Source organism: Phascolarctos cinereus, unplaced genomic scaffold, assembly GCF_003287225.1.
Source record: "Phascolarctos cinereus isolate Bilbo 61053 unplaced genomic scaffold, phaCin_HiC Scaffold_4;HRSCAF=312, whole genome shotgun sequence".
Classification (NCBI taxonomy): domain Eukaryota; kingdom Metazoa; phylum Chordata; class Mammalia; order Diprotodontia; family Phascolarctidae; genus Phascolarctos; species Phascolarctos cinereus.
The window spans coordinates 722,247,651-722,263,236 of record NW_027555847.1 but is presented as its reverse complement, the minus strand read 5'-3'; the positions used below and the strand labels follow the sequence as shown (position 1 = coordinate 722,263,236).

The 15,586-nt window shown below is 46.0% G+C and overlaps 1 protein-coding gene across 4 annotated transcripts in view; it reads right to left on the bottom strand.

The window, feature by feature from the left end:
• Positions 1-15,586, bottom strand: part of LOC110215189 (septin-2) — a 137,569-nt gene that overhangs the window by 6,774 nt on the left and 115,209 nt on the right. Inside the window, exon 13 of one of the 4 annotated variants that reach the window (XM_078154453.1) lies at positions 1,778-2,279. The exons of the other annotated variants lie outside the window; for them this stretch is intronic. The gene's annotated coding sequence lies outside the window, so the exon portion shown is untranslated. Of the gene's footprint in view, positions 1-1,777; positions 2,280-15,586 lie in introns of those variants that run through there. 4 annotated transcript variants of the gene reach the window in all.

Sequence of the window (15,586 nt, the reverse complement as noted above, 5' to 3'; positions counted from 1 at the left end):
GAACTCGGGTCTCCCTGACTCCCTGAGTTCAATGCTCCAAGAAGGCCAACGGGGGATGACTCCAAAGGCCTGGGTTCAAGTCCTCTCTCTGCCCTTACTGGTGCTGTGACCTTGGGTAAGCCACATCACCTCTGGCCTTCATTTCCCTCATCTACACAATGAGCAGGTTGAGCTGGACTACCTGGACCCTTCTGTCAGTGATTCTGAAATGTGTGACGGACCATTAGGCAGAAAAGAAACGCCTGTGTTCCAGTGTTCCAGAAGACTGGTGCTGAACAGGTATGGGCCGGGGCAGGATGGCACAGTGAACTCAGAGGGAGGGAACCTGGGTTCGAATCTCAGCTCTGCTAGTTACTTCTTCTGGGCTTTGGACAAGTCGGACACGGTGCAGAAAAGGCTCATGCGCAAGGCCTCTGAGGCACCTCTGGTTTGTGCGTTTGCTTGAATAATCTTGCTGGGTGCCTCTGTTTACCTCTCTGAATACTAGCGGCTTGCAACAGATGGTCTCTAAGGCTCCCCCTGCTCTCCATTGGCCTTGGCCACCTCTGGGCCTGAGCTGACTTTCCCCCCTGGCTCTTGGGAGCTCTCAAAGGATCCCTGGATCTGGGCTTCTTCAAACCCCAGCCTGGCCCCTGGTCAGAGGTGGCAGGGGGGTTTTCCAGATTACTTTCCTGGGATCTGGGGTTTTTGTTTTGATTTTTCTGTGTTCTTCCCATTTGTGCAAAGGATCTCAATCCTGAAGGTGGCACTGCCTGAATCCCAAGTGAGAGCCTCAGATTTGTCCCTGACTGGGGCCAGAGGTAGGGTGAGGGAACAGCCCAGGGCAAGTAGTGAGCTGTGGCAGCTCGCCCTCCTAGCGAGAACTGGAGATTTCTGGGAAGAAGAAACCAAAAGCTGAGCTGGAGCTATCTATAGTCACATGAAAAAAATGCTCCAAATCACCACTGATTGGAGAAATGCAAATCAAAACAACTCTGAGGTACCATCTTACACCTATCCGATTGGATAGCATGACAAAACAGGAAAACGATAAATGTTGGAGAAGACGTGGGGAAACTGGAACACTAATACATTGTTGGTGGAATTGTGAAATGATCCAACCATTCTGGAGAGCAATCTGGAACTATGCCCAAAGGGCTGTCAAACTGTGCATACCCTCTGACCCAGTAACAGCACTTCTAGGGCTGTATCCCAAAGAGATAATAAAAAAGGGGAAAGGACCTATATGTACAAAACTATTTATAGCAGCTCTTTTTATGGTGACAAAGAACTGAGAATTGAGAGAATGCCCATCCTGACTGCTTCTCTGGCTCCCTGGGCCACGGCTTCCTCATGGGCAGGATGAGAGGGCTGCACTCAATGGCCTTCAAGCTCTCTTCCAATTAGATGTCTATGATCTCAAGATCACCGAGTCCAACATTTTTTACAAATGAGTAAAATGAATCCTCGAGAGAAGAAGTGATGGGTCTATAGTCACAATGGTAGTGGCTGAACAGGAATTTGAACTCAGGGCCTTGGACTCTACATTTGATGTTCTTTCCACATCCTGCCTGGCCCCATTGGTGCTGCGCCCACTGTGTCCCCTCTACTGGATGGGGAGTGCCTTGTTTCATCTTTGTGTGTATTTCTGATACAGCCCTGGGGTTCCAGGCAAGAGAAGCGCTCAGTCAATAAATAGTTGTCAAATTGAAGTTCTCACTGTACGGAGATATCATATCCATGGGCACAGTCACTCTGAAATTCCACCAAGTGGATAAAAGAAGCCTTCCTTTGGTACTGTTTTTTAATTTAATACTTTATTTTTTCCCAATTACATCTAAAAACAATTTTTTAACATCTGTTTTGAGTTCCAAATTCTTTCCCTCCCTCCTTCCCCTTCCCCCTCATTGACAAGGCAAGCAATTTGACACAGGTTACACACGTACAATCATACAAAACATATTTTCACATTACTCATGTTGTGAAAGAAAACACAGCAGACCCCCCCCAAAAAAAAACCCACAAGAAAAATAAAGAAAGTAAAGAAAAAGGATGGTTCATTCTACATTCAGACTCCATCAGTTCCTTCTCTGGAGATGGAGAGCATTTTTCATCACAAGTCCTTCAGAACTGCCTTGGATCATTGTATTGCTGAGAACAGCTAAGTCATTCACAGTTGATCACTGAACAATGTAGCTGTTACTGTGTACAATGTTCTCCTGGTTCCACTCATTTCATTTTGCATCAGTTCATGTAGTCTTCCAGGTTTTTCTGAGAGCATCCTGCTTGCTCATCACTTCCTATAGCACAACAATATTCTATCACAATCATATACAACAACTTCTTCAGCCATTTCCCAATTGATGAGCATTCCCTCAATTTCCCTTTTTGGTACATATAGTTCCTTTTCCTTTTTTTTTTAACATCTTTGGAATACAGACTTACTGTAGTGGTATTTCTGGGTCAAAGGGTATGTATGCATGGTTTTATAGCCTTTTGGGCATAGTTCCAAACTGTTCTACAGAATAGCTGAATTAGTATACAACTTCACCAACAGTGCATTAGTGTAAATTTTCTCACACTCCCTCCAACCTTTGACATTTTCCTTTTCTGTCATATTAGCCAAACTAATAAATGTGGGATGGTAGCTCAAAGATGTTTTAATTTGCATTTCTCTAATCAATAGTGATTTATAGCATTCACATGATTATAGATAACTTTGATTACTTCATCTGAAAACTGCCTGTTCATATCCTTTGATCATTTATCAATTGATGAATGGCTCTTATTTTTATATTGACTCAGTTCTCTACATATTTGAGAAATGAAGTCTTTATCAGAGAAATGAAGTCAAATTTTTTTCACTTTTATGATTACTATGTATTTCCTTCCATCCTAATTTTCTCCATTTAGCCTACCCCTTCTCATTTCACCATCCATCCTCAAAAGTGTTTTGCTTCTGACTTTTACCTCCCCCAACCTGCCCCTCTCATCTATCAGTAGCCCCCCTACACCCGCCTCTTATCCCCTTACCCTCCTACTTTCCTGTAGGGTAAGATAGACTTCTATGCCCAACTGAGTATGTATGTTACTCCCTCTTTGAGCCAATTCTGATGAGAGTAAGGTTCACATACTTCCCCCCCTCCCACCTTCCCCATCTTCTCCTCCATTGCAAAAACCTTCATACCTCTTTTATGTGAAATAATTTACCCCATTCTACGCCCCCTTGTCCTCTTCTCCCAATGCATTGTTCTTTTTCACTCTTTAATTTTTTTTAGATAATCATCCCATCAATATTCAACTACACACATGCCCTCTGTCCTTCTAAGTACCCTAATAATGATAAAATTTTTAGGAGTTACAAGTATATTTTCTCCATGTAGGAATGTAAACAGTTTAACCTTATTGAATCCCTTAGGATTTCTCTTTCCTGTTTACTTTTTTATGCTTCTCTTCAGTCTTGTATTTGAAAGTCAACTTTTCTATTCAGCCCCGGTCTTTTCACCAGGAATGCTTGAAAGTCCACTATTTCGTTGAATATCCATATCTTCCCCTGAAGAATTATACTCAGTTTTGCTAGGTAGGTGATTCTTGATTGTAATCCTAGCTCTTCTGACCTCTGGAATATATTCTGACTGTGGCTTAACAATATTTGATTTGTTTCTATTTCTTTCTGGCTGCTTGCAATATTTTCTCCTTGACCAGGGAGCTCTGGAATTTGGCTATAATGTTCCTGAGAGTTTTCATTCTGGGATCTCTTTCAGGAGGTGATGGGTGGATTCTTTCCATTTCTATTTTTTCCTCTGGTTCTAGAATATCAGGACAGTTTTCCTTGATGATTTCTTGAAAGATGATGTCTAGGCTCTTTTTTCTTATCATGGCTTTCAAGTAGTCCAATAAGTCTTAAATTATCTCTCCTGGATATATTTTCCAGATCTGTTATTTTTCTAATGAGATATTTCACATTGTCTTCTATTTTTTTCATTCTTTTGATCTTGTTTTACTGTTTTTTTTTTTTTTGACGTCTCAAAAGTCATTAGCTTCCACTCGTTCAATTCTAATTTTTAAGGAACTATTTTTTTCAGTGAATTTTTTTTACCTCTTTTTCCATTTGGCCAATTCTGCATTTCAAAGCATTCTTCTCTTCATTAGATTTTAAAAACAGAATAGGCCAAATGGTGAATTTTCTTCAGTATTTTTTTCTGTGTCTCCTTTACCAAACTGTTGACTTTTACCTATTATTTTCTTGCATCGCTCTAATTTCTCTTCCAATTTTTCCTCTACCACTCTTATACATGATTTAAAAAATCCTTTCTGAGCGCCTATGTGGCCTGAGTACAATTCATATTTTTCTTTGAAGCTCTGCATGTAGCAGATTTGACTTTGTTATCTTTTTCTGACTTTGTGTTTTGATCATAGTAACTTTCTGTAGTCAGGATCTTTTTCTGTTGTTTGCTCATTTTTCCAGCCTATTTCTTGAATTATACTTTTATGTTAAAATTGGGCTCTGTTCCAGGGCAGAGGGAGCATTGTCCCAAGCTTCAGGTAACTGCTTTCGGAGATAATTCTGGGGACCTGTCAGTTTTCAGTTCTTCACGGTGGTATGATCTAGTGGAAAGTGTGTTTACTACTCTCCTGGCCTGTGCCCTGGTCTCTCAGTGACCACAAGCACTCTTTTCTCCCCTGTAATTGTGACCGAGGCCCCTGCTCCCCTGGGGCTACAAGCTCTGGTGTATAAGTGCTCCTCCTTGCCCTAGGACTGAGACTCAGGCTGCCACCTGGATCTGAGTGTGGGCAATGCAACAGAGTCCTTTCCCTGGTGCCAGCAAAGGACCCTTGTAATCTCCTTCTGACCAGCTCTCTGAATGTCCCCCCTCCCTTATTGTCTGCAGGCTGAGAGGTCCAGAAGACACCACTGCCACCATGATTCAGTCACCCCAGGGCCTACTGCTAGTTTGCTGGGGCTTAGTCTGAGCTGGTACAGCCATCGCTGGACTGAGCTCCACTCTCACCCCCAGTGCAACAGACCTTTCCTCCTGACCTTCTAAGCTGTCCTGAGCTGGAAAACTGTTTCACCTCATCCTTCTGTGGGTTCTGTTGCTCCAGAATTTGTTTTGAGGTGTTACTTAAAGTCGTTTGGAGGGGAAATTGGGGAGAGCTCAGGCAAGTCCCTGCCATCTCCAGTCTTTCATCTTCTCCTGGAGCTTTGACACCAACAGGACCTGCCCTTGCCCATCCTCCGGAAGGAGAGCAGGCAACGCCTCCAAGTTGGGGCCTCCCCTGACCCTCATGGACTGACCGAGGCCTTCCTGAGTTTCTGTGGCTGAAAAGAGTCATCACTTAGTGACACAGCCTATGGTGATGAGCTCCCAGTCCAGATCTGGGCTGCCCTCAGATGAGCCTGTATCTGTGTGGCCCCCATCAGTCCTCCCAAGAGCCTGTGATTGCCTTACTGGTGATGGCTGTCTGTAAGAACCCAGGTCGCCTCCAGGCTACAATGAGACACCAAAGGGGGAGGGTTTTAATGAAAGTTTAAACGAGGGGTGAGGAAGCTGAGGCCTCGAGGCCACATGTGGTCCTCTAGGTCCTCAAGTGTGGCCCTTTGAATCCAAACTTCATAGAATGAATCCCCTTAATCAAAGGAGTTGTTCTATAGAACTTGGACTCAATCAAAAGGTCACCCCCAAGGACTGAGGCCAAGTTCCCCACCCCTCATTTAAACATTCTTTTAAAAAAAAAACCCTAACTTAATTTATAATTATTTTTTAAAAATGTTAAGGGATATCCAATTAATTTGGCTTTACATTTTGGGAAAGTTAGAAAGGGCTAACCACATCCCAGAGTGTTTCAAAGCAAAGCTCACATGATGACTTAGAAAAGCCAAAACTGAGGGAGGTTAGTGTCAGAGGACAACCACAGCCAAGTGGGAAGGCCACCATTACACCAGCAGGGCTGAGCTCCTGACCTGACTGGTGGGAAGGGCCATATAGAGCTTGGGTCCTTACTACTGGAAGGAAGGAAATGCCAAGGAAGAACACTGGTGTAGAAACTTGACTTGTTCTCTCCCGATGGCATCAACCTCTCCTGTCTAATTCTCTGCCTACAGTGCCAGCCACAGGGTCACGGGAGCTTGGATCTGGAGGTGGAAGGGGCCAGAGGAAGGATTTAGTCCCCTATCCTCTGAAAACCCATCCATCCCCACTAGCTGTTGTTCCACACCTCTCTGGCCTTTTGTGGCTAATCTCCTGGAGAAGGTCTGTCTACAGCAAGGACCTCCACTTTCTCTCCTCTCACTCCCTTCTTCACTCTCTTTTTGACCTCATCATTCCATTGAAACTGCTCTCTCCACAGTGACCAATGATCTTTTAGGGGCCAAATCCAGTGGGCTTTTCTCAATGGTCCTCCCTGGTCTCTCTGCAGTCTCTGACACTGTCCACCACTCTCTCCTGTTTGGTCCTCTCCTCTCTGGGTTTCAGACCTCCTCTTCTCCCTCCTGGTTCTCCTCCTCCCTCTGACCGCTCCTTCTCTGTCTCATTTGCTGAATCCTCCTCCATATCACATCTCTAACCATAAACATCCCTCATGGCTCTGTCCTGGGCCCTCTTCCCTTCTCCCTCCACACCGCTTCACCTGGCAATCTCATCAGCTTCTATGGATTCAGGAATCATCTTTATGACGATGATTCTTAAATCGACTTCTCCCGTCCTACACTGTCTGCTGACCTCCAGTCTCACACCTTCAATGGCCAATCAGACATTTTAAACTGGACGTCCTGGGCACGTCTTACACTCGATATGTCCAAAACAGAACGTTATCTTTCCCCCATATTCTCCCCCTTTCAAACTTCCCAATTACTACTAGAGAGGGCACCCCCTCCTCCCAGGGCCCCCCGTTCACAGCCTGGGCGTCATCCTGGACTCCTCACTATCTCTCATACCCCACATCTGAGCAGCTGCCAAGGCTTGTCAATTTTAATAGCTAGCATTAATTTAGCATTTTAAATCTATAAAGCTTACAAATACTTCATCTGATCTTCATAACAATCCTGGGAGGGAAGTGCTACTATTATCCCCATTTTACAGATGAGGAAACTGAGGCAAACAGAGGTAAAGTGACTTGCCCAGGGTCACACAACTCCAAGTGTCTGAGGTTGGATTTGCACTGAGGGAAAGGCCTACCACTCTATCCACTGCACCTCCTACAACAATAAGCTTTTATTAAGTGCCTACACAGGCACTGTGTCCCCATGGTAGCTGAGATTCTGGTGGAAAGGGGATGAGGAGGATGGCCAAAGCACTGGGGTGTCAACCTGAAAGCATCTTCCTCCCTTCTGAGCCATGAGGCCCTGGGCTGACCACTTCTCCTCAACCACTATCCTATTCCCTCACTCCCCCAACCCAAGGGGAGAGAAGGGGGCAAATAAACCAAATGGATTTCCCTTCATACCTCAATGGTTTACAAAGACTTGTCAATATGTTACTGTGAGATAGTCTTTCCATTGGCTTCCAAACCCCGAGCCTGGTTTTTCTTCTCTCTTGCTGGTCCTTCTTCATCTTCTCAAACATCACTTTGTGCTCTGATGACCTGATCGACTCTCAGAGCTATGGCCATGACCTCCAGGCACAGGACCCCCAAACTGTTACTTCCAGGCTCATATTTCTGTCCTCCAGACATCTTTCCACCTGGACATCTCATGAGCCCCTCAACCTGACTATGTCTAAACAAAAACCAATCATTTCTCCCCATAGCACGTTTTCTTGTGAATCCCCTGTTTCTTTTGAGGTGGTGCGATACGGAGCTTGATTTGGAAACAGAGACGCTTGGTCTGAATCTTGCCTCCCCACTTGGTGACCCTGGGCAAACCTTTTCCTCTACACCCTCCCTGCCACCTTCCTGGTACTGCAGAGGATACCACCATCCTCCCAGAAGTCCCTCAGGCTCCCAACCTCTCTCTCAATGCCAAGGCTTTTCAATTTCACCGCTGGACCGTCTCTCCAATATGTCCCACCCTCTTCTCTGACTCTGCCCTCCCCTCTGGTGTGGGCCCTCATCACCTCACACTTGGACCGATTCTCCATGCTCCTTTTGGGGTTGTCTTGGCAAAGATACTGGAGTGGTTTAGCATTTCCTTCTCCAGCTCATTTTACAGATGAGGAAACTGAGGCAAACAGGGTTAAGTGACTTGCCCAAGGTCACACAGCTAGTAAGGGTTTGGGGCCAGATTTGAACTCAAGTTCTCCTGACTCCACACCCAGCACTCTATCCAGTCTACCACTTAGCTGCCCACCAGTACAATGGTATCCCCCCATTTCTTTTTGTTTGTTTTTGTTTTTAAGCAATTGGGGTTATGTGACTTGCCCAGGGTCACACAGCTAGTAAGTGTCAAGTATTTGCTCTGAGGCTGGATTTGAACTCAGGTCCTCCTGACTTCAGGGCCAGTGCTCTATCCACTGCACCACCTAGCTGCCCCTATCCCCCCATTTCTAACCCATCCTTTGCAATGTTAGCAGGTTAACTGTCCTCATGGACAGCTAAGACTCTCCCTAATGGTTCCCTAGTGTCCACCGGCAAATCTAAAGTCTTTGAAATGGCATTCAAAGTCTTTTAGTCTGATTATGTCCCCCAAGTCTTATGGACATGGGAGCACCACAGAGCAAAGAGTTCCAGGCCTGGAGTTAGGAAGTTCTGTGTTCAGATCTAGCCTCAGACACTTGCTGAACAAGTCAGGGTCTCCCAGCAAATCTCCCAGCTTCAGTTTCCTCGCCTGTAAGATGGAGATCCTTAATAACACTGACCTCCAAGGGTTACTGTGAGGATAAAATCAGACAATGCTTGCAAAGTGCTCAACACAGTGCCTGGCATGGAGCGGCCACTTAACAAACAAGGAAAGCCAAGCGTCACAGAATCGACGCCTTCAAATCATGGCACTGGAGAAGACTTGGGAGAGTCCCTTGGACAAGGAGATCAAATCAGCCAATGCTTAAAGAAACTGATTCAGGCCATTCACCGGCAGGTCAAATACTGAAGCTGCAGCTTCAATAATCTGGCCACATAATGAGAAGGCCGGACTCATTGGAAAAGACCCTGGTGTTGGCAAAGACTGAAGGCCAAAGGAGAAGGGGGACGGCAGAGGATGAGATGGATGGATAGCGTTGTGGAAACACAGGCTTGGACAGATTTGAGAAGATGGTGGAGGACAGAAGGGCTGTGGTCCGTGGGGTCAGGAAGAGTTGGACATGACTGAACAACAGTGAACGTTCCTTTCCTTCTCTCCCCCATCCTTTATGTCTTCCACGCCTCCGGGCTCCTGTCCAAGCTGCACTGGGATAGAAGGCCCTTGTCTCTTCTCTTCCAGTTGGAATTGCCCCCACGCATCAAGACGCAGGTTACACAAAAGCTCCCATTTCTCTGTTCTCTGGTTCACGGGGCTTAGTGCAAGAAGGAGCCTTCTAGATCACTGGCCTGACTCCTTCATTTTAGAGGCCCCCAGAAGAGAAGTGGTGAGCCCAAGAACTCATGGGTCAGAAGGGAGGAAGACCTGCATTGACTGTCCTCCTTCTCCTCCCTCTCCCACCAGCATCTCAGCCGCCAGAGAGCAACAGCTCAGAACCAGGCTCCCATCCCGCTTCCCGGCCATCTCTGAGCCACGCTGGCCGCTGCCCAAGTGCCCTCCTCTGCACAGACTCCTCTGATGTGTTCTCTCCCGTTAGAATGGAAGCTCCTTGAGGGCAAGGCTGTCGGGCTCGTCCTCACGGCTGAGTTGGGTGTGAGTTCGATGCTTTATTATAACCCTTGAACAGCAGGTTCTTCTGGGTCTCCCTGTCTTACCCGGGCTGCAAGGACAGTGGCCACTCACTCACAAGCCTGCTCCTGCTCCTCACCGGAGCTCTGACCACCTCTGAGCTAGCTCAGTTTGCCTGCCCCTTCTCGGGCAGCCTGGCACCCCTGCTCGCCATACTGGTGCCGGGCTTAGCTCAACGCGGCTCAGAACTCCAGAGCTCCTGGGACCCGCCTGCCTCAGCCAGAGCAGCGATTACAGGGGCTGTGGGCGCGTGCCGCCGCACCTCGTGCCTCTGTTTTTCCTTATACCTCAAGTCGTTGTCCGTTGGGAGGCTGTGAAGACAAGGCCTGCTGGGAGAAACGTGGGCAAAGACTGTTCCCTTCTCACACTTTCCTTGCCACACACCTCCTCGTCCTGCTGACGTCTCAGCCATCTCTTTCCAAGTGCCGATCCTGAATCAGCCCCACTGACCGACTTCTCCACTCTCACATCCATGCCGGCTGAATGCCCGCAGAGGAAGTCACAGAATGGTGCTGACCGGGTCTGCTAACATTTCTGTGATCTGACCTGGGCTGCCCTTCCACGGCATCCGCTTCAGACCCCTTCCCACTTCAGCCGCCCGCACCACCCTGCGGATGATCTGACTGCACCCACACAGTGGAGTCGGGGCTGGCTCTCACCATTTGCTGTTTCAGACAGAATCAATCAAATCTTTTTTTTAATTTTTTTTTTAACTTTTAGGCAATTGGGGTTAAGGGTCACACAGCTAGTAAGTGTCAAGCGTCTGGTCTGAGGCCGGATTTGAACTCAGGTCCTCCTGACTTCAGGGCCGGTGTTCTATCCACTGTGCCACCCAGCTGCCCCATCAATCAAATCTTTTGCCATGCTGCTCTGCACCGGTGCCTCCCACTCTCTCTTCTTGAATCGTGATGGACAGAACTGAAACTCCTCAGGGGCCTCCGCTCCCTTCCATTTTATGATCCCAAAGCGCGTTTTCCTGCTTTTTGCCGCAGTACCCTCCCCTTCGGAGCGGCGTTCCCGTGCCTGCAGGTCTGCGCCAGCTCGGCAGGGTCTCTGCAGGATTTCTGGCCTCTGCCTACCTGCTTACATCTGCAGAGAGTGCTGCTGGGCAAGATGGACAAGCGTCCTAGGAAGGGGTAGTTCTTGCTCCCTTCAAGCGCACAAGGAAGCCAACCCTGCCAAGCCTTGGTTCGCTTTTTGGATGAGAATCTGTAAACCATTCCTTCACTGAGCTGTAACTGCTTTGCATCTTCTGGTTTCATTCACAACAAGAATGTCAGTGTGGATGGGGTCAGGTCGTCTCTGGTGATTAGAAAATGCTCCCACACTTAGGGCACCAACAATTAAATTAACATTTGTAAACTGAAAGAGGGGAGTCTCGGCCCTCTGCCTTTTCTACCACTTCACGGTCATCGCCGGGGACATGGATGAGGGCCCCGGGCTCCGGGCCATTCTGTATTTTTATCTGCTTCATGGGTTACCATCGTTTTAGAAGCATTAAGACCCAGTGGCCAACCTTCTGGTGATGGGCCTCACGCACTTAGCCAGGCTTGTCATCAAATGGCTGTTGCTGGGCCCACACTGTGCTTCGCCAACCTCCTTTTCCCAGACCTAGCAGAGGTTAACACCAGTTCATTACCACAGACCTGCAGTCTGATGAGGTGAGGCCATCTTAACTGGCCGTAGGACCCTGGAAAGGCTGAGGCAGAGGTGGTATAAACAATCCCTCTGCCATCTACCAATATTTGGGCAATGTGAATGGGAGGGGGCCAAATGAACTACTAAAGATTCCTAGCATGGGTTCAGTCCCCAGCCAAGGTTCCTTTCCCAGACTTAGAGTAGCTTAATTGGGACAGGGGGCAAAGCTTTAGGAAAAACAAGCTAGGCCCAAGAAGGAATGCATAATTAGCCAGGCCCACAACCCCTGCCCCTACAGCATGCCCTGGGAAAAGGAGCACATTATTAGAGCCGTTTTTCCTGCCAAGGCCCTGTCAGATCTCCCTGGCCTTCTCCTCCAAGCAGAGGCAGCAGAATCCTGAGCACTGTCTGACCTTCTCTCTGACCTGCAAGTTCTCACTTTCCCAAACTTTCATCATGGCTTTCTATTTTGTAATAAAGTAAAACTGCCCACAAAAGAGTGATTGGGGGGGGGGCAGTTAGGTGGCGCAGTGGATAGACCACTGGCCCTGGATTCAAGAGGACCTGAGTTCAAATCCAACCTCAGACACATAACACTTACTAGCTGTGTGACCCTGGGCAAGTCACTTAACCCCATTGCCTAGCCAAAAATAAATAAATAAATGAATGAATGAAGAGTGATTGAGCTGCTGAGGTCACAGCTCTGCTCACCACCTTGGTCGAGTCACTGAACCTCCCAAGACCAGTTTCCTGCTGTACAGAATGAGTCCAGAGAGAGGGGAGGTGATGAGATCATCTAGGCAGTAAGCAGTAGCACCAGGACATGGCTTGGCACAATACATCCAAGGCTCTTTCTCTCTGACCATGTTAACCCTCTAATGCTGCTAACCTGTGAAGAGGAGAAAAGTCTGCTCTGCTTCGCTCATGGGGGGCAATAACAGAACCATAGAACATTACAGAAACAGAAGGCATCATTAAGCTACGACGAGGGACTAGACCTGTGAATTAACAGGTATAGGGAATTCCTAGGCAAAGAAACTCCCTCTCACAATATAGGCTGGCATGTTCTCTACAATTTGTAGTCTAAGAGGGTGCCTGGAGCACTGAGAGGACAAATGACTTTCCCAGTGTTACACGGCATCACTCTGTCACAGCTGTGCCACAGGTGGGCCCAAGACTAAGGTCTGTCTGGCTTGGAGGCCAGTTAGCGATCTACTGGGCCTGACTGTCTTGAAGGACCCCTAAGAGAAGGGACCTGCACTTAAGAGTTCTGTGCTGTTCTAAAACCTGGTTGATGGCAGGGTGGAGCCAAGATGGCAGAGAACAGGTAGTGACTCACCTAAGCTCTCCCCAAAACCCCTTCAAACCCCTTTACATAATGTCATAAAATAATTCCTGGAGCAGCAGAACCCACAAAAGGATGGGGTGAATTAATTTTCCAGCCAAGACAACTTAGAAGGTCGGTAGGAAAGATCTGTCACACCTGGGTGAGAGTGGAGCGCAGTCCCGTGCAGGCTGCGCAAGCACAGCCCCAGCCCTGACCAACCAGGAAGAGGCTTTGGAAGCCACTGAATTAGCAGTGGTGGCAGCAGCTGCTTCCGGAGCTCTCAGCCCACAGACGGTAAGAGGGTTGAACAACTGGTCGAGGAGATTACAGGGATCTCTTTGCAAGTACTGAGGCAGGACTCTATTGCTTTGCCCATACTCAGATTCAGGTCACAGCCCTGGGTGGCAGTCCCAGGTTGAGGAGGAGCACCAGCACACCAGAGCTTGTGGGCACAGTGGAGGGGGGAACCCTCCTCACAGTTCCAGAGCAGAAAAAAGTGCTTGTGGTCATCGTTCCCAGAGCAGAGTACAGGCCAGGAGAGTAGTAAACACACCTCTCCTTAGATCATACCACCTTGGAAGAACCAAAAACTTACAGGTCCCTAGAATTATCTCTGAAAACAGCTGCACAAAACCCTGAAGTTAGGGACAGTGTGCCCTCCACCCTGGAAGCAGAGCCCTACTTTAACAAAGAGTTAAAAGTCAAGAAAGAGGCTGGGAAAATTAGCACACAACAGAAAAAAAAAACTCTGACCATAGAGTGTTACTATGGTGACAAGGGAGATCAGAACACACAGTTAGAAGAAGAAAACAAAGTCAAAGACTCCAAGAAAAATATGAATTGGTCTCAAGCCATAGGAGAGCTCAAAAAGGATTTTGAAAATCAAGTAAGAGAGGTAGAGAAAAAATTGGGGAGAGAAATAAGAGTGATGTGAGACAATCATGAAAACTTGGTAAAGGAGGCACAAAAAAATACTGAAGAAAATAACACCTTAAAAACAAACTAAGCCAAATGGTAAAAGAGGTACAAAAAGCCAATGAGGAGAAGAATGACTTAAAAAGCAGAACCGGCCAAATGGAAAAAGGCCCAAAAATTCACTGAAGAAAAAAACTGCATAAAAAGTAGAATTGGCCAAATGGAAAAGAAGGTATAAAAGCTCACTGAAGAAAATAATTCCTCAAAAATAGAATTGAGTAAATGGAAGCTAATGACTTTATGAGAAATCAAGAAACTTAAAACAAAGCCAAAAGAATGAAAAAATAGACGACAATGTGAAATATCTCATCAGAAAAGCCTAGAAAACGGATTCAGGAGAGATAATTTTAAAATTATTGGACTTACTGAAAGCCATGATAAAAAAAAAAAAGAGCCTAGACATCATCTTTCAAGAAATTATCAAGGAAAACTGCCCTGATATTCTAGAACCAGAGCATCAACTAGAAATGGAAAGAATCCAACTATCACCTACTGAAACAGATCATAATATGAAAATTCTCAGGAATTGTATAGCCAAATTCCAGAGTTCCCAGATCAAGGAGGGAATATTGCAAGCAGCCAGAAAGAAACAATTCAAGTATTGTGGAGCCACAATCAGAATAACACAAGCTTTAGCAGCTTCTACATTAAAGGACTGGAGAGCTTGGAATATGATATTCTGGAGGACAAAGAAGTTAGGATTACAACCAAGAATCACCTATCCAGAAAAACTGAGTATAATTCTTCAGGAGGAAAAAAAAATGAATAATCAATGAGACAGAGGACTTAAAAGCATTCTTGACAAAAAGACCAATGCTGAATAGAAAATCTGACTTTCAAATACAAGACTCAAGAGAAACATAAAAAAGTAAACAAGAAAGGGAAATCATAAGGCACTTAAGGTGAAACTGTTTACATTCTTACATGGGAAGATGATACTTGTAGCTCATAAAAACTTTCTCATTAGGGCAGTTAGAAGGAGTATAGATAGAAGGCACAAGTGTGAGTTGAATATGAAGGGATGATATCTAAAAAAATAAAATTAAGGGGTGAGAGAGGAATGTACTGGGAGAAAGGGACAGGGAGATGTAGAATGAGGCAAATTATCTCACATAAAAGAGACCCAAAAAAAAGCTTTTATATTGGAAGGGAAGAGGGGGGAGATAAGAGGGAGTGAGTGAACCTTACTCTCATCAGAATTGGCTCAGAGACGGAATAGCATACACACTCAGTTGGGTATAGAACTCTTATCTTGCCCCACAGGAAAGAAGGAGGGTAAAGAGATAAGAGAAGGTGCAGGGGAGCACTGATAGAAGGGAAGGCAGATTTGGGGAGGGGTCAGTCAGAAACAAAACACTTTTGAGGACGGACAGGGTGAAAGGAGAGAGAGAATAGAATAAATGGGAGTGGGAAATAGGATGGAGGGAAATACAATTAGCAATAGTTACTGCGCAAAAAATTTTAAAGAAAGTTTCTCTGATAAAAGCCTCATTTCTCAAACATATAGAGAATGGGGTCAAATTTAGAAAAATAAGAGAGCCTTTCCCCAATTGATAAATGATAAAAAAAAAAGCATGAAATTTTCAGATGAAGTAATCAAAGCTATTTATAGCCATATGAAAAAATGCTCTAAATCACTACTGATTTGAGAAATGCAAATTAAAACAATTCTGAAGTACTACCTCATACCTATTAGGTTGGCTAACAGGGCAGCAAAGGAAAATGAAAATTGAGGGGATGCCCATCAACTGGGGAATGGCTGAACAAATTGTGGTATGTGATTATGATGGAATACTACTATGCTATAAGAAATGATGAGCAGGATGCTCTCAGAAAAAAACATGGAAAGATTTGCATGGGCTGAT